This window comes from Cebidichthys violaceus, unplaced genomic scaffold (assembly GCF_023349555.1).
Source record: "Cebidichthys violaceus isolate CVI_PGR_0920_01 unplaced genomic scaffold, fCebVio1.0.p SCAF_19, whole genome shotgun sequence".
NCBI classification, from domain to species: Eukaryota; Metazoa; Chordata; class Actinopteri; order Perciformes; family Stichaeidae; genus Cebidichthys; species Cebidichthys violaceus.
Window position 1 is genome coordinate 10,312,118 of NW_027176361.1, and position 19,563 is coordinate 10,331,680.

At 41.8% G+C, this 19,563-nt stretch overlaps 1 protein-coding gene across 3 annotated transcripts in view; it reads left to right on the forward strand.

Annotated features, from left to right (window-relative positions):
• nrxn2b (neurexin 2b) overlaps positions 1 to 19,563 on the forward strand; it is a 645,600-nt gene that overhangs the window by 58,460 nt on the left and 567,577 nt on the right. The window contains exon 2 of one of the 3 annotated variants that reach the window (XM_068713607.1): positions 15,071 to 15,194. The exons of the other annotated variants lie outside the window; for them this stretch is intronic. The gene's annotated coding sequence lies outside the window, so the exon portion shown is untranslated. The remainder of the gene's footprint in view (positions 1 to 15,070; positions 15,195 to 19,563) is intronic. 3 annotated transcript variants of the gene reach the window in all.

A 19,563-nucleotide genomic window follows, 5' to 3' on the forward strand; every position in this document is an offset into this window, starting at 1 on the left:
CTGTTTGTGCTTTTGACGTTGAAATGAATCCACTTTCTTATACTTCTACCACATGGGGTGTGTTAGTGATGTGTCTGGCTGGCTGCTAGATTTACCTCGGTGCCGGATGTGGCGATGATTGCTTTATCATCGGGCGGTGTGTAAATCTGGGAATGTTTAACTGCTGTCGGACATGTCCATCAATCAAAGCTCTTGTGGCCCTTAGGGAGCTTGGAAACTGGTGCGGCTTATCCAGCAGAGAGAAGTTGTGTGTTTTTAACAAGTGAAGATATTGTGGTGAAAGTACCATATGCATTAAGAATACATTCCCCCATCAGCATATTTTGCAATTGGCACCAACTCACGCCAGTATGTAGGCACAGATCAGTTTTAATTCTTTAATCTGTCTGTCCGTCTGACTCTCTCACACATATGCTTGCAGAGGCGCACAGTGATTACCCACAGGTGCTGGCTACAGCTGAAAATGCTGGGCCATAGTCATTTATTTCAATCGGTCTTCTGTCAGTTTAGCATAGTTTAGCATAGCCACCTGAGGATTGAAGAAAAAAAATGTATGCAGATTTGCCATTACTCAGAGATATCAGCTAAACAGCACTTTGCCTCCCATGATCAACTGTCTGTCCTGCATTGCATCACTCTGAGGTAATATACTGCAGCCCATCCATCTAATTCCCTTACCGTTCCATTTAGATGCATTTTCTGTTTTTGTAGCATCTCCTCTGTGCTGCTGGATGAGTGCATTTGCATGTCTCTGCTTTTGCATTTACTTATTGGCTGCTTTCCCCAGCTTTCTTTTTTTTTTGCAATCCAACCTAACGGATCATCACACAAAATATGCTTAAGACACATTTCTGCCTCCCACAATGCGGCCACAGTAATACATTCACCTCTAATGGCTCACCATCGTTCCAGTAGACAGTGGTTGGAAACGGTGGTACTGTGGTGTGTGTGTGTGTGTGTGTGTGTGTGTGTGTGTGTGTGTGTGTGTGTGTGTGTGTGTGTGTGTGTGTGTGTGTGTGTGTGTGTGTGTGTGTGTGTGTGTGTGTGTGTGTGTGTAATGAGGATTAAATCATGGATGGGTCGGGAGCGTTTCAGAGTACAGTATTGAAACACTGCTGTGGTTTGGGTTTAGTGCGTGCACACTCGCACAATGAGGACGCCAAGCATTTAAGGCCCCACGGCATTGCAGACAAATGCATATGTAAGATGTCACTGTGCATAATTTAGCACGAAAAGGCGGCCTTGATGGTCATGCACTTAGCTGTGTGAATTGGATGTCTGAGATTGTAATCAAGCTGAGGTTCAATCAAATTGAATAGCTCTACATGTAGGCAAACCTGAGGTATAGACTGCAAATGATAGTGTGGTATGTGAAGTATATAACAGCCAGGCCTATTAAAGCCTCAATAAAAAGTAGATACAATAAACAGCATTTGGTGAATTAATGCACAACTTGCGTGATCTAAATAAGTACCAAGGCTGTTAAATTGAGAACCTTGTTGATCTTATTGGGAGGTTTACAGCTACATGAAACAGAAGGTTGAGTCACAACGGAATTATGGAAATGATACTTAATTTCTCTTAATCACGCATCTTCAATTATTTCATCTGGCACATCTAGCAACACACTCCCACCCGACCACGTCTTGGCTGTTGTGTTGAAGCTCCTGTACTTCACTAGCTTTAAGTCCTATACTAGCATTTTAATGGCAACATGATGAAATGATGAATTATGATGCTTAGCTTGAGAGAGGGAAAGAAGGAGGCGAAAAAAAAAAAAAGGCAATGGACAAGAATGGAGGAAAAAAATTGGTGAGACAGGAGGTTGGACAGAGGGTCCATGTAAAGTGGACTTTAAATTCATTGTGGTGACTGTGACTTCCACAAAAGCACTCTGTGTTAGCGACTCCTGCAGGAGAAACGGGCAGAGAAAATTGCTATCATTTGATATTCAAATAATATTCAAATAAAAAGCTTGTGCTTTACAGTCCCCCTGGCTTTCTCTCAACAGCCGGCCTCTTCATCCTTCGCTCTTCTCAACTTCTTCCTCTGGTTTCTCTGACTGTCTGTTGTGTATCTCCTCCCCACTGAGTGTGTTTTTAACACCGTCCTATTTCAAGGCAAATGGGGCTTGAGGGGCATTTCGACTCTCACGGGCAACGACTGTGTTTAATTGTGGTGCATCCAGCAGAGGGGACAAGAGACTTGACACTCTGTCTCTCCCTCTTTGTCCCCGTCTATGTAGACAGTGTTCTTTTTTTTCATTCGGCTTCCTCATTCCGCTCAATTTAATGTAGTCTGTAGTTATTTCCATGAATGTTAAATGAATTTATCAGGTACATCTAAATGCATCTGAATAAGATAAAAATAAATTGCTGATAACGTCTGTTCCGTTCCGTTGGTATGAATTTGTCTATAAATGTGTGTAGGAGTGTTAATGAAGGAGCCTGGATGCTGTCTAGTCATTCTACAGTGAATCAGTATTAGGGAAGTCAACATTTTCCTAAAATGAATATTTGTAACTAAAAAACACAGGGGTTTGAACAATTAAAATGTGTATTGTTTTGTGTGTAGTGACCATGATGCTGTGTACTAGCTGACCTCGAGGGAAGCAGCACAGCGCAGTGCTCTGCTTTGAGCTGAACTTTTCCTCGGCTGATCTTTCATGTGAATCGCTTTGACAGACTGCAGTGGACGAGTAACTACTGATTTTGTGAAGTGAAAATAAGGAGTTATCTACACGATGCCTCCTCATTTCACAACAAAAACCTAAGTAAGTTGACAGCTGGCTGGAGGGAGCTCGCCTGAAAGTTGGCTCTATTGTTTGTAATTTCCAGTAAATATAATATTAAATCTGTGTTTCCTTTTTAAACGGTACAATCGTTAGTTAAACTCACCCATTTAAGTTGTTGCGTCTCCTGACTGATTTTGAGCGCACAGCTGATAAGTATATGGTTTAAACGTTATATAACGTAGTGCTTGCTGTTAGAACCATAAATTATATCGTAGAAGAAGACGTTGTTGTTGTGATGTCACTCGTCGGTTTTTTGGACGGCTGTTTTGAAGCCTTGAGTTTGTCATTTTGGCCATCGCCATCTTGGATTTTGGCTGTTGGCTTGTTGTTTTTTTTTGCAACCATTAAATGAAAGTGATCATATTTGCACTGCAGAGAAGTGACGTGGTGAGGACGCATACAGCTCTGAATCACAAGGTAGCCAAGCCCTAAAGTCAAGGATTGTGTGTGTGTGTGTGTGTGTGTGTGTGTGTGTGTGTGTGTGTGTGTGTGTGTGTGTGTGTGTGTGTGTGTGTGTGTGTGTGTGTGTGTGTGTGTGTGTGTGTGTGTGTGTGTGTGTGCGCACTAAACTAAAACTAGTGTGTATTTATCACAGGAAAGATATTATTGTAAACCCAAGTCTTGGTTGAATGGACACCGTTGGCGGTGGTGAAACCGGTGACCCATCCATCCATTATTTAGTGCAAGGGAGGCCGACAGCCACTGTAGTCTAGCGCTGCTTTTTTTTTCTCACCTCTTTTTTTTTGTTTCGTTTTTTTTTTACTATTTGCATACATAGAAATTTAGAGTATTCGTTGACGGCCCTACCCTGTATAGTGTGTATGTGGCTCAGGTATTTTTTGATAGCATAATATTTTCTGCATATAGCTTTAATGTTCAAATAACAGGTCAAAGTAAACTAAACAAGCAGCTAGCACAGGCTGCCTTTCCCTTCTCTAGGTTGCTTCACCCACAGTTGGGCACTGTTTGGTCTGGCAAATGACTGATCTGTTTATGTGCTCTGCAGCAAGTCATTATGGCCGCCTGCCACTTGGGCAACATGCCCCTCCCTGTGTGGCGTTCCCGGGGACATTCATCAAATGCCTAATGGCCAAAACAGGCCAGGCCACACTCTCCTCGATACTTGTGGGTTTTGGCGAACATGTCAACAATTGCAGATGGAAAGAAGATGGAAGGCCAATTAGAACCCTAAGTAAACACTTGTGTCCTTGGCATGCACCTTTTACCAACAAATGTTGAGATGAGGAAACCTTCCAAATCGTGCTTCGTTTCAATCAAATTGCATGATGATGAAAACTAAAAGTTATTTTTTGTTGTTGTTGTTGCAGAAATGTTTATATTATGGAAATTGAAGGTTTTAGGCTCCAGAACTGATAGTAGGGTGTCCCTATTAAGCTCACCAAATCACGTTTAAAACATTTTCAATATATATTGCTCCGATTTAAAATGAGAACATTTGACTTAAAATGAAAGTCTAATCTCTCATTTTAAAGGGTCAATAATTATTTTAAACAAAATTTTAATATTTTTGTTATGGTAGGGCCTTGATGGATACTTAACGTATCCTTTTAAGTCCATAGGTGTTCCAAATAAACCCACTTTATGACTTGTTGATACATTTTTAAAGTATCTTAACAGTATAAAGGTCTCTGATATTTCAATATGGTTGTTGATTATGTGAATTCTGAAGCTAATTCATCAGGTGTGGTCAAAATTTAGGAGGATAATGGTTCACCGGTCGTATTATGATTAAAAGACAGGATATTTTATTCATACGCATGAAATAAATCGTCTACTAATATAACATGAACAGTCTGAATTGATTATGCAAGGAAATATTTACTTAATCAGAAACTGTTTGATGACTAATTAGTATTTAGGTCTGAGGCCACCAAAATCACCAAGGTTTTTTTTAGTCATTTCCTCTAAAAAAAATACCAAGATCTGATTGACTTACAATAAAAAGTTACATTTATGTAACGAGCAGCTTAATCTAAGGCAGCATCACACAGTAAACAATGATAGTGTGGTTGCATTGGGCTTAATGGGGAAGTTTACCATTATGTTTGAAATGGGTAATGGATGTAGGTTATTACTACAAATGATGTAACATTATATTTTACTTCACAACTCCTTGTGAGTGAAACGCATCAATATCAGCGCACAGCTCCGTTTCCTGGCAGTTCTCTGTTCATTCCTTGTGTTGTGATAGAATTACTGCAGTGTTTTATGAGCACCAACCATGGTAAAGGGAGTTACAAACTAGCTGATGTCAACATTTCCGTACATTGCTTGATACAGAGTCTGAATATGAGTGGCAGTTCAATTTGAATCACCCCTCATCAGCGGCGATCATCTAGGTAAACAGTGCACAGGGATGGGATAATTAATCATCAGTCCCTTGTCCTCAATTAGTCGACAATTGGAGAGACGGAAGGGAATATTCCAATTGCAGAGCTGCTATAAAGGCGGCATGTTGATGACACATCATAGTTAAAGACTTCCACCATCCCAAGATCTAATAGGCAACATCTTGTTAGCGGTCCCTCCGTGGACAGTCTAGATGAACTGAGAGCTGGAACGCGAGCAGAGAGGGAAGAGAAGAAGACATTTCTCTGTGCACATGTGACCGGTCCTCTTGTATATACAGTGGGTGTGTGGGTGTGCACTTAAGTTTCTTTTTTTCCATCAGTGGCAAAAAAGGATGAATCGATAGGATCTGACTGCTGTGAGCAAGTGACTGAACTGCATCAGCATTTTCAGACTGGAAACAGTGGCACCACTCCCTAAAATCAATCGGTCAATCAATTGATCAATCAGTGGTGCTACACTCAAACCATGTAGCTTAGGAAGCCTTTCAATTAGTTTAAGTGTGTGTGTGTGTGTGTGTGTGTGTGTGTGTGTGTGTGTGTGTGTGTGTGTGTGTGTGTGTGTGTGTGTGTGTGTGTGTGTGTGTGTGTGTGTGTGACTGAGGTAATGTAAGTATTGTCAGAATGCATGGCGACGTCATACGGTTTACCAGAAAATGGTTTGTTACTCGGACCATTGTGAGTAATCAGATTTTTAATTATCCTGCTGCAACATTACTGACTTTGACCACAGACTCTTATTCACAGAGGCTGTTGGATACATCGAGTGTAAGTCGATGAGCTTTCAGGCTTGGTCTCCCCTGAAGACTTGTTTCTTGCAAGAAACACCGATTAAAACCTCACCAAGCAAGTCGTAGGCCTTTGATAAGAATAAATGAGCAATGGGATTTTTGGTTTCGTGCATTTTGCCCTCTTGTCAGCTGGCATTACCCTTGAATTCATTTGTTGTTACCAGAGAAACGGAGGGAGGAGGAAATGATATTGATCCTATGTCAGGCAGGCAGGAGACGCTCTGTGAGAGGGGTTAAGGGAGGGAGGCAGTAAAAGTGCGGAAGCGTGAATTTAGGAACGAAAGTGAGAAAGTAAATTTGAATGTAAAGATTAAAAAAATGAAGAGAGCATGGAAAAAAAAAGGGCTTCCCAGGGAGGCTGGCTTACAGAAGCTGTCAGATCAGTGCAGGGGGAGCGATGGTAAGCCGAGATGAGATGGCTGAACTTTTCACTGCCTATCCCCTAGCTCCCTTTGGTGGCAACGTGGTCACTTTTAAAAAAAAAAAAGGCATTAGCTGTCACTCTGCGTGAACTTGGGCATCGCCGCTCTCCCACTCATGTGTTCTCAGTGCCAGTCCCCTGTGATGCTGACTAGCAGTTAGCTGACAGCACAACAACAAAGGATGACGACAGGGGCTACACCAGCTTAGTTACCTCAGATGGCTTCACGTCTGATCTTCCTACTGGAGTCCTCAGGTGACTCCGGCACTTAGTGAGCAGAGTAGCAGGGAGGGAGCGTTCCTCCCTCATATCTATATTCCTCCATTGCTAGTATACATTTCTGCACAGTACACTGAGCCAGCTTTTGGTGTTATACAATATTGGTCTCTCGGCATTCTTTGATTTTCGGTGAAATGCTGTACAGGAGAGGAATGTGGCAGTTGGAACTTTGTCAGCTCCCTGTCAAAGTTTGCCAACATATTTCTGGGGGACATATTTGAAGTGTATACCTTTTGAATTTAATGATTGAACACTACTAATTCAACACGTAGACCATTTTGTTTTATTTGTCATACTTTCACATATTCAAAATGTCATAGTACCTTGTATTGGTAAGGTGAAGCGTCTAGCAGATCTTTATTTCTAGCTTCTCAGGCCTGAAGAAAAATGTTTGAAAGGAGAAGTTAAGTCATGTTTTAGACTGTAAAACAAGTGAAGCTACGTCAAAGATTGGTATATTATCAAATGTGTGAGTAAGGATGTGCTCACTATCTACCGTTGGAAGGTAACGTCACCAACTTTACATCCAATACAATTATGCTGTGAAGTAATTATACTATGTTTTAGCACCAATAGTACAGTAGTATTTCAGGACAGTTCACTGGTTATTCTGATAATACCGTTTACCGTGATATTTTTGGCCCCAGTAATCGTAGCAGGAGAAATGACTGGATATTGATAGTTATTTCAATCAAAACCTTCAATGGACTTCCCATCCATAATGTATCAGTTGTTGTAATGTAGCAATTGGCATTAATTGGACTATGAAAGTGTAGTTTGGCTCTACAGCCAAAACCTCTTAAAGACTCGATACAAGAGATTCGGAGCATTAATTAAATAGCGTTCAAATATTTGCAACGTAAAGTGTTTCCACAGGACTTTGTTAGACGATGGTGGGTGGACCTCTGGCATGCTCTCCTAAAGAAAATGTAGTACGCTTTAAAGTAACAATCAATCTGATCATTTACAAGAAATGTCAATATTAACAACTATCGATATTGCCGTATTGCATCCAGTGGTACTGTACTGTAGTACAGTGCAGCAAGTCATGTTTATTGTTCGGTTGGTCTCCTGAAATAGTTCCCTGCACATTGGAAAAGGTTCAGTCAGTTACTTAAAGAAGAAAAAGAGATAGAGAGCTGGACAATGGATGAAAAACATCGATGGATGGAAACCAAATGTTGAATTGAAGTTCAATTTTATTCATTTATTAATGATAATAATTTATTAACAGAAGTGCAAAGTTTGTAACAATTTTAACACAGAACAACAAAGCTCACATGGTTTCCAATAACAATCATTTACAAATGTGTGTCTGTGCATTCATGTGTTCAAGGAGATCATTTTTCAAGATTCAACTGAAATTTATATTTCAGCCACATTTACAATGTGACAGATTGGAGAATGATGAGAGGGAGAGAAACTGATGAACGTTATCCACCACTGCTACTACTGCGCACTTTATCATTGTATAGGAAACAAAATGGCAGCCACGCTCTGCATTTTGTGGCATAAATAAATGCTTGCTAAATTGCTAATATGCATGATATCTAGATTTCATATGCCTAAACAAAGCCTAGAATAGACATCCTGTCAATTTAATCTTTAATCAAAATTTGGGAATAGTCATTTGTATGAAGATTTGTAAACTCCTTATTTCCTAAACCCACCATACTGTATCTTAATCCCACCCTTAGTGAATATTAAAAACATAAACTAATCCTGGAACTGATAGATTTATTGACACCAGCGTTAAAAGATTTCAATCAATTGTCTACAGTCAAAAGAGACCCTTATGGCCACAAGTAGATTCACAGTATTTCAGCAGTTGGCACCGTACTGCAAACAAAGGGTAGACCTTTAAATAGATTGATTGCAGCTTACAACATTATACCCTCATAGTACTGCAATGTATTTTGCCCCTTTCACCTCCCAGCTAATAGTAATAACATTTATTCAAACAAAATCGGTCTTTATTTCCTCTTCCTTTTTTCTTCTGGGGTTTTGCGTTGGGGCTTTCTGTCTGTTTGGAAGGCTGACAGCCTGAGCTGCTGTTTGTCAGAGGCTTTGGCCTCAAATACCACTCTAAGGTTTCATTCAATCAGTCATTCTCCCCGTGTCTCAGCATGCTATGTATCGATGTTGGTTTGGAGCCCCGCTCCAACAGTGAGCCGCTGAAGTTGATGTAGCCTTAGGGCAGAATAAGCAGCCGTCCAGCTGTGGATTGATGGGGGAGAAAGACACGTGCACATAAACACACACAAGCGATCTGCAGGCCTGCTATTGATCCGATCATCTTATTGCTGACTCCGATGTAGTGCACTCATGTCAAAAGGGCTGTGGAACGCCACTCAGCGACACAAGGGTGCATTCAATCAAAGTGGCCAAAGCTGTGTTTAGAAAGTATAACATCACTTGAAACGCTGTAAGTAATGCTCTTAGTATCATCCGTTGGCACGGACACTTTCTAGCTACATTGGTGCTATTTTCCTTATAAAACGCACCTGGGCTCATCACTTCCATCAAGCTTCATTGAGAACAATGAGGGCAAAACAGCATCACCGTTCCATTTTAACCAAATATCATCTGGTCTATCTCGGGTTTAAACGCAAACGCACCGAATCAGTCGGCTCATTAGCGTGTTCTCCTCTGTTTGGAACCGGCACTAACAACCTCCATGCTCCTAAATAGTGTCGATGTCTTGGGATGTTCAATCTGTAATCCTCGCTCCTTCCAGACTTTGGCTGCTTAAATTAGAGATAGTGAGTTTACTGCGTTTGGGGAGATTTTTATATTGCAGCGACGCTTATCATTTAGCGTCGCCGCTGTGTTCTGAGGAAATATCGGAGCCATAGAACTGCAACTGATAGACACTGCAGTACGATGCCAATGATCCGTCTGTAAAGTCATGTATTGTCATGTCGCACCCCCTAATAGGAATACGTTATAAGCTTAAATGGTCAGTTCACCCAAATCCTAAAGAAAAACGTCCCTCCCACCCCAACTTGTGTTCAGCCATGTATCTCTTGCTGAGTGTTCTTCTACTGTAAAATAAGTAAATAAATACTGAAAACAAATTTGGGGAAATAGAGGTGATTGTTTTGTTTGTGCTGCTCAATGCACTGAATAGAAACAATGTCTGAGATATTCTAAATAATATACAACAATTGTCCCGTCAGCAGTTTTAATTTATTTCCCCAGTAGAAAGGCCGGGTACGTACAGTACCACAAGACATTATTAGGAAAACTCAGTTCTTTGTGATTTTGACCAACCGCCTCTTGTTTTTGTTTATCTTGCACATTAAAAATATATATATCTTTTTTTTTTTTTTTTTTTTGCTAAGATGAGGCTTTCCGTTCAACAGCAACACGTAGAACATTTCCTCCTCCGATTCGAAAGAACACTCCGTGAGAGATACTGATAGAGAAGCATGCACCACTGTGGGAAGTCATAAAGGCCAGTTGTTCATTACCAGACTAATGGACAGAGTAAATCCTCTAACCTACTTAGAGAAAGGCTTTGTCTTTATAAGCCCTGCTCTCTTTCTCTCTCTCTCTCTCTCTCACTCACTCACTCACTCACTCACTCACTCACTCACTCACTCACTCACTCACTCACTCGTGGACAGAACTTTGAACTCTCCATCGTGTTACTTTCTTCCTTCTTCCCTGGTTTTTATGGCGTAGTATAGCCAGCTGATGCATAGCTTTGGCTTCATTAGACAGACGAGTGTGCATGTGCACACACACACACACATGCATGAGCTCAAGCCTTCTCTCACACACACACACACACACACACACACACACACACACACACACACACACACACACACACACACACACACACTCTCACACGGCAGCATCAATGACTGAGAGGGTAATGGATCCACCTCAGGTTGCCCCCAGTGCACACATCTACATGAGTGGCAACAGGGCTGAGGAGAGGAGGGGGGAGAGACAATAAGGGAGAGTGAAAGCTGCAGACAGAAAGACGTATAAGAACTTGTAAGTACTCCTCTTTCTATTCTGCAGCTACAGCAGCCATTGTTGTTCTCTATTGGGGCAGGACGATGTTTCATCCTGCAGTGCGTGTCAGTTTAAGTGTGTGTGTTGGGCTTTAAGTGTGCATGATTATTTGGCAAGGTAAGAGGCATTTTCATAGTATCACTTTGATGAAGTTGTACCCATAGCAAGCAGGTGATAAAAAAAAAAATAGCATTGTGCTTCCTCTGAGGCAAAAGAGGTAGTATTAACTTTGATTGCTGCATCTGGAAGTTTATTTTAGTTGGGAACTTTCAGTAATCAGTATGGAAGTGGCTTCATTTTTCCTTTCTCCTAGTGACACAACAGTCCCCAGTTCAAAAGTGAACTATTTGCGAAAATGAAGTGCTTTCTTTGCCGTCTGTCTCCGTAGTCCTCTCCTCTTTTTGTAATCCTCCTCTCCTCCTCTCCGACTGATCCTCTGTAGGCTCTTGCTTTCATCCAGAGACTGTTAGTAGGGATCATCTCATGACATTACCTATGCAGGCAGGGTAATAGGACCCGTGGATTGATCGTTCCTTTCCTCCAGGAGGGGTTTTGGCCAGAGGCTCGTGTTACAAAGCTGACATCATCTGTAGTACCCCTACCTCCGACAGTCATACTTCATCCAACCCACTAATCCTCCTCCTCCTCCAGTGAGAAGAGATTTGCATGAATGAAGGAGCTACTTTAAAGGTCACACAACTAATACAGATTGTATAGGCAGGTGTAAAATGAAAAAGCAAACTTGCAGTGTAAAAGAAAAGGTATCCAGCACTCTGAAACATACAAACACTCATACACCTGTACCATGAGACATTTCTTGACAAAATAATCAAATGGCAGATATATTTTATGTATGGGAATTTTCCTTTGTCTCCTATGAGCACTTATAGGAAAGGTAAGAAATGTACGAGACAGACAATTTAGTGCTTTTCCCACAGTTGTGGTCTTGTAATAAAAGTCAGTCGGACTAAACTAGGTAAAAATGTGATCGATGACGAGACGGAGACCTTCAAAAAGTGTTCTTGAGAACCGGTCTCGGGACCAAGACCGACCTTGAGTACTACAACACCGGTGCCTAGTTTCAGAAAGCAACTAAGAAATAGAAAAAGTAGAATAAAATACTAAACAATAGAAATATTCTCGACAAGGTTAGCAAATGACAATAGCTTCTCAAGGACTGAGGATGTAGAGTAAGTTAACAGTTTTCTCTGTTAAGAATCAGCAGCTATTGAGTTGGACTTCACATACAAATCAAACATTAGCAGAGATCGTTCTTTATTAACTGTGACTGCAGCCAGATCACAGGACAAGCAGATATTCTATATATATTCTAGACACCTTTTTGTTTCTGTGTAACAGAATCGGCACAAAGAAAACATTCAGAGTTGTTCAATGAGTCTGGATGAGAGTAGACGTAAACAGTGAGCTGACGGAGATGTTGCTGCGTCACAGACTGCTGAATGTGTGTCATTTTAAATGAGGGGATTTTGAGGTCCAGAGTGTTGGAAATCAGTCTCTGTGATTGAATACATTAGCACCTTGTTGCAAACAACAGTTTTGTCATTAAACACCTATTTTGCTAGCTTTGTTCTTGCCCTATCTCTGTCATTTACACAACTGAGCTTCACAGTGTAATTTTCATGATTTGACTTTATAATAATATTGCTATATAGTGAAGTAATTTCCCGTCGTATGAGGGGATTCACTGATACCAATGTTTTTTACAGACCAATTAGAAGAATCTACACTTGGGTACTTGCCGTTACGGAGTCCCGATATGAGTACTTAATAATTAATTAATTAATTTGCACTTAAATAACTATTACTTTTGCTCAGACATTGCTTTTAAATTATTGTGATGCTTTTGTAAATCTTTGTATTTCTTGGAGGGTTTCTTAAAATAGCATCCCTGACATGAGCCATGTGTGTGATTTATCAGTTATGAGATGAGGCTGTGAGTCATGGCCAAACATGATCGTTTTTTTTTTGTGTTGTGTTTATCCCCAAAAAAGGGCAGGAACAGAACAGGAGCTAATTTAAGCTCAAGAGATCAAGAGCAGAGATGCATGCTCACGGATCACAAACACAAACACACACAAAAAGCCTGCTGAATTATTTATGGTTCTTCATGAGCAAGTTTTACCTTCCCACTATCACATCAAATGGAGTGTGACAAATAATGACAAAACACACTGTATGGGGAGAGACAATGACACACTCCAAAAGCAAGAACAGTGGAGCTCCCAGGGGAGGAGCGGAGCAACTTGATGCTTTCCTCGTCTCAACCGGACTGACTGTAAAACAGCTACAGTCCTCTGTGCTTGTTTTCTTATATTTACAGTGGTTGAGGTTTTCTTAGCAGGAAGGAATAGAGATTTTTGAGGAATTCATTTGTTTGATATAATCTTCAGCAAAGACAAAAAGGAAGTATGGAACTGCAGTCGGCATTGACAAAGATGGGGTCTGAAACTCTTTTGGTTTGTGGTCAAAGAGAACACTGTTGTGATGGAGAGTAGATGGCGTAATACTTCTACTACAGTGTAAAGTGCGTGTAAGCAGGGGTGTGTATGGGGTTGTGTGTTGATGAGAGTAAGTGTGTATCTGTCTGTGAAGGTCCCTGTAGGACACTGTCTCTAAAAGTATCACTATGTAAAGTTTTATGTGACTCGACTGCAAAAGGCAGACATGTTTGGCCGTCACATGTCCTCACTTCTCTCCACTTTCCTCAGATACCTGTTGTGAGGCCTGTGAACTGTCGTTCCTCCGCTGACGTTCTATTAAAAAAAAGAGACCCATCTATCTGAATGTGGGCAGTAATGTGGCTGAATACATTATCTTTTTCTGGCAATGCACAGCAATATTATGTTGCTTCCTGTTTGTTTCTCTCATGCGGAGAGGTAAGGAATGAAGGAAAACAGTTTCATACAGGTAAACAGAAAAACAAGTTTTGGTGTGTAAGTGCACAAACACACAGTGGTGGTGTTGTATCAGACTACATAACATTGAGGAGGTTACCCTATAACCCGTACTTGATGTGGCAGAACAGACACCTCAATGCAAAAACTGAACATTATGAGCTTCTGTAAAGATGGATGTTATGTTATTGGACTAATAACGTGGCCTCTGAGTGTAAATGTTTTGAACTTATTAAACATATTCACATTGATGGATCATAGAAGTCTAGCTCGCCCATTTTCACTAGAGGCAGCTTTAAAGGCAGACGTTTGGACCTACAAGCACTGATGATGTCTTCCCGTGGAGCCAACATGAATACTGTTTTGATTCAGTCAGTCAGCCTGGTGGCTGCCGGTTAGCGAGCCGCTGTCAACTAAGCTCCCTAGGAGCTGCTGCTGACTGACGGCCAGAGCGGTCTCACCGTCTTTGTGGATTCCCAGTTAAATGTTACATTTTATTTTAAATCATGAAAGTGACAATGTTGGCGTCAGTGGGCAGACCGCTGCGGTACTACTTTTTTGAGTCTGTTCTATTTACGATTCAATTTGTGTTATGTAATATACATTGACCGCCCCTCTATCAAATAGATGAGAAAAGGCCCAATAGATGCAGATACATTTCAAAATGACAGATATCTTTCCACTTCAGCCATTAGACTATAGACCATGCCAGACATTGTTGATTTAAAAAAACAATGGAAAGGGATGTATGTCATCAGTGGTATTGTTGTTTGAAATGCGGACAATGAACAACAAGTAATAGTTTCTACAGAGGCAGTACACACACACACACACACACACACACACACACACACACACACACACACACACACTCACACTCACACACACCAGCTCTTCCTCTGTTCCTGCTCTAAGCACCATGGTAGCATAAATCGATAGCCTAAAGCTGCCTGTTAAGGATCTTGGTGGGAAACAAAACTTGGCTCCTTCAAAGCGTGCTTTTTTAAAGTGTGGAGATGCAGGATATCATTTTACTAATGGCCTGTGATTTTTGAATGTGCGGCCTTTTGTGAAGTACCTGGTACAAACGCTACAACTGTAAACTGTATATTGTATTGTATTTTGGAGTTAGTTTGTGTAACTTCAATGAAAATCTGATTTTACCCCAAACTAAAGTCAAGAGAACGGAGTGGTGAGTGCACTTAGACATTCCCAGCAGTCCCCACTGCCACTTGTCCTGAGTGGTACAGATGAAGGGATGGGGGGAGGAGAAGGAGATGGTTAAGGCCCCTTAATAATTGATTTCCACCAGCAGATATAAAAGTTCTTCATTCCACTTGAAATAATACATGAAACGTCTGCCACAGACACACCCGTGTCAATTTTTTAAAGGTTTCCTCTTTTCCAATGAGTTCCTTTTTTTATTTTTTTTATTGTTGTCCCATATTTCATCCAATCAAAATTTTTCACAGATTCCAAGCGTGGAGGGGTTGTCTCGGCTGGTTTTCAAGGTCCACTTTGAAGGGGAACGCAGTGCAGCTGGGCTGCTGGGCTCAACCTGCAGCACGCCAAGCGGAGGAGCACATTAACCTCTCGGTTAGTAGGCAGCATGGACTCGTGTCATTAAAGCAGCACATTTGTTCTGTCACACACTCAAAGACCTGTAATTGCAAACAAGTTCTGTCACAAATCTCCGAGTGCTGTTTTTATGCCTCGTATCACCTCTGTAACCTGCTGCGCTCAGCATCTCCTCTTCCCTCTGTGTAGACCTACCTCAAAGTCACGTTTGCCGGTCGGCTCTCCCCCTAACAGGAGGCGGTTTATCATGGCGCTTTATGCCCCGCCTCTCCGGCAGTCCCGGCTGCAAGCCCGTGTGTAACGCAAGGCTTCCGCTCGGCCCCTTCAGCCCGAGCTCCCCGTGGGTTGCGTCGGAGAACACTCCGACACAAGCCAACGGCAGCGAGGGCTCTGACTTTGCAGGTCCACATGATATGACTCGAGAAGGACGAAATGTTTTCTAATCATAAAGGGTTAAAAAAACAAAACGAATCAAAAACTCCCAAGTTTTGAAAATCGAATAACTACCCAACAAAAGAAAATGCGAGTCCAGCATTAATACTGTAGAGGTATTTTTTATTATTTGTTTTACAATTTTTGTCTTCTTATAACTGTGTTTTTATCTGTCCGACTGTGCATGCGTCTGTGGCTTGGCTGCATATTGTTGCCGTAGTGTCTGTCTGTCTCCGTTGGGCATTTTACCGACTGGTGCCTCCTCACACCAGCCTTGACGGGTGTAGTCTGTGTCTCCTCACCTCTCTCCAGACGACTGCACAGGGCACACACAAGCGAACATGGATCACAAAATCAGTATGTGCAAAGATTAGTCCCCCCCCCCCCCCCCCCCCCCGTTATAGTATCCTTCCACTGCCAGAGCTTAAGGTACTGTTATAGAATCAACATGACATTTTGAGCAATTTTTAATTTTTTTTTCGTACTCAAAATGACGTGAGGAAAAAGACTATATGGTAAAATCAATTATGCTGAGTCGTAATGGCCTCTTCCTTATCGGCTGACGTCTCCGTTTGTGTATAATTGGTTCATGATGGCAGTCTTTTTTTGCCCAGCAAGGCAGCCTTATGAAGTGCATCTCGCAACACAATTTACTGCAACACAGAAAAGCATATTTTAATCCCAGAAACATCTCTTGTGCTTTATGACCACACTATAAAATCCATAGGGTCATCTATACTAGAGCCCATCATTATGATGCCAGATAATGGCTGATGTGTAGATACAGCTAAACGTGTCTACCTTTCAGGAGAGGGATTCCATGTAAGCACAGAGCCAGTGAAGGATAAAGCACTGTTTAGTGGGCTCTCTCCTTCCATCTCTGTCTCAGCACATGTTTTAAGGCTACTTTCCATCGCTGTGGCCTCATTTCTATTACCTTATCTCTGCTGGTGAAATGAGAAAATAGAAAAGTGGGAATTGACTATTACAGAACGCTGAAATAATTAAAACAGAAGTTCCTTGGGGTTTCACAAAGCGGCGACGGTGTTACAGCATATGGGTGTCAGTTTCAGGAAAGAAGTATTGAGGGCGACCGACTGTGAGAGAGGTCCTTGTCTTACACCTTTCTGGGTCTCCAGCCGCTACTACTTAAGCCTTCACACCTCAGGCCAACCTGATTAGGCCACCTCTGCCTTGTTTTCATCCACTTTCTCTTTATTAGTTAATTGGCTTAGCTCTCTCAGGGGGCCACAGACACACCGGATCAGCAGACCAACCTGTGCTCTGTCTAGCTCTGCCTCGACCCTCTTCTCTCTGTTTCTCTGCCTCATTTAACGGTCTCAAAATCTAACTTTTTCTTTTTCTTTGACATAGCTGCTTCACTTACTGCAAATGGCTGAAATGTAATAAGGAATCCAAAAGGAAGACGTTTTTTTGATGCATCTATGGACACTAGGGATGGGTATTGTTAGAAGTTTATCGGTACTACTACAGTTATCGATCCTTATCAGTTTGGTTCCTTAACAATACCCTTGTATGTTCTTTTTCATTACTGATTGCTTTTTAAAAATATTAATTACAAATTCAGAACAGGACTATTGTTTTATATTGGAGTCGCAACATACATTTTTACAAAAATGAAACTATATGAACTCGACAATATTATCTCTCTGGTAACAGTGTCAGTCCTTCCTCCTGTCCCCTGTCCTCTGTCCTCCTCCTTCTGCTGATGTGATTCACTGCCTGCAGGTACCGCTGGTAGAGTGAGGAGCGGCTGCTTTGTCTCAGCCGACAGAGCAGTGAGCGAACTTAGCTAAACCGTTAGACTACATACAGACAGCTGTAGCGTTTGCTTGTTTATCCATTTGCTATTAGTCGAGCGAGCGCTTTGTGCTCGTGTTAACACTGCGGCGAGTCTGCTTTTCGACATACATATACATGTTACATTTGTATTGATAAAGTCTTTAAATCAGAGCACATCTGCGTGTGCAAACAATTCGTTTAAAGTTGAAAGCAAAATTCAAAGTTGCCCATGTTTTGATATGTAGCCATCAGCACTGTGTATTGCAGCAAATTCATCACGGTGTTAAACTATGTAACGAATCAGATTGTTCAGAGAATCCTTCTTTTCGAATACAGTGCTCACTAATCTTGATGAAAAATTCCCGCTGATTGGTGCCACTCTTGGCAAGCAGCTGCGTTCGTTTTGGCGTTCTAGAAAAGAACGCGGCCAGAAAGATGTAAGATGAAAATTTAGCATTTTTGCAGTTTTGCTACACCTTGAGATAAAACCAAATTGAGGGAATGCGCATAACAGTGTATGAAAAGGGCCTGTTGGATCTTTTCCTTTGCCTCGGCTCGGACTCCGTTCAACCCTGAAGCCGTGACGGGAGCGCCATCATGGCACTGGGCTACAGGTTTTTCTATGCATCCATATTCCTCCAAGAACCCAAGGGCCAGGGCTGCTACGTCCTCTGCCCGTTGGTTTCCTGTCACATCCTCAAATTTGATGAATCTCTCTTCAACGCCACTGTCGGTTACAAAACGAAGAACAAGAGATAGCTGTGCAGTATTGCTGACATCTGATGCATTACAGCTACAAAGGGAGCTTTCCTTATTTCATCTTTAAACGTCTCACCCGTCACATCGGCAACGGCACTCATCAAGTCGTTCTGTATTTGACTTGAGGTTCCAATAAACACTTTGGAAGTGGACAGATGGTAGTGCAAGTCTGGATCATATTCCGCTAAAAATAATAGCAGCTCCAGGTAATTACCACTATAAGCATCGAGGCCCCTGAAAGGTAACTCCTGTTTCCCAAGGAAAATCACACAGTGATTGATTTGATTTTTCACCTTTTAGTTGTGCATCGTTGTTTCTCTCCGTCTCTGTTCGTCCAGCTGTAACTCAAGCCTTATGTCTCCGAACGTTGTCATGGTAATCGTTGCCTTAAGATCACCTGCTGTGTTTTGTGCAGCCTTAGTTAAACAGCCATGTTTCTCGTAGTCTTTCCGATTCCACGCGCCCTTGTCGGTCTCGAACAACAAGCACTCCCAGCAGCCTCTTGTGTCGAACTGAGCCCGTAAGCCAAGTGTGTCGTTCCCAGTTGCTGGCCTTGAAAATGGCGAACATAGCAGGTTGGTTGAGCTCAAGGTGATTGGGCGTTTGGTGGCCTTTTTTAACAATGTCAATTTTTTTCATTGAATGGTTGTCTTGAGAAGGGCACTGATAATATATCCGCGATAATCTCCACCTGCGACAATATTACCTCCACCGGCTGCGTAAAAAACCCCCAGAATCAAGTCGGTGTAATTTTACATTTCATTTTATTTATATAGTTAATCATAGTTTTTATATTTGTATCTGAGGATTCCAGGGCTTTCTCTGAACACCTTGAAGGTCCTCACATTCCACCACTGGTAAAAAGTGTGGTTGACTTCAACGTGAGTAATCTTCGAGTTATCTTCTAGTCAACTGGTTCACTTCACGGTCTCCACTCCAGCCTCTCTGCTCTGCTATTTGCTGACTTGGCTCCGTGTGTGTGTGTGTGTGTGTGTGTGTGTGTGTGTGTGTGTGTGTGTGTGTGTGTGTGTGTGTGTGTGTGTGTGTGTGTGTGTGTGTGTGTGTGTGTGTGTGTGTGTGTGTGTGTGTGTGTGTGTGTGTGTGCGTGCGTGCGTGCGTGCGCGCGCGCGCGTGTGCGTACTCGGAGGAGCTCCCTTATGACATGGAGAACAGATGAGATGCCGCAGCGTGATAATAAATTACACCAAAACCTTAAAAAGTACAGAATAAAAGAACAGATCATGTTGGCGCTTAAATAATTTAGTGCTGGTGCCTGTTTTTAATACCTTGTTTTGGGACCCATCCCTAATGGTCACACACCCATGCATGAACACAAATGCACACATGTACATTATATTCACTCAACTTAAAGTAAATTCATTTTATTGTTTCT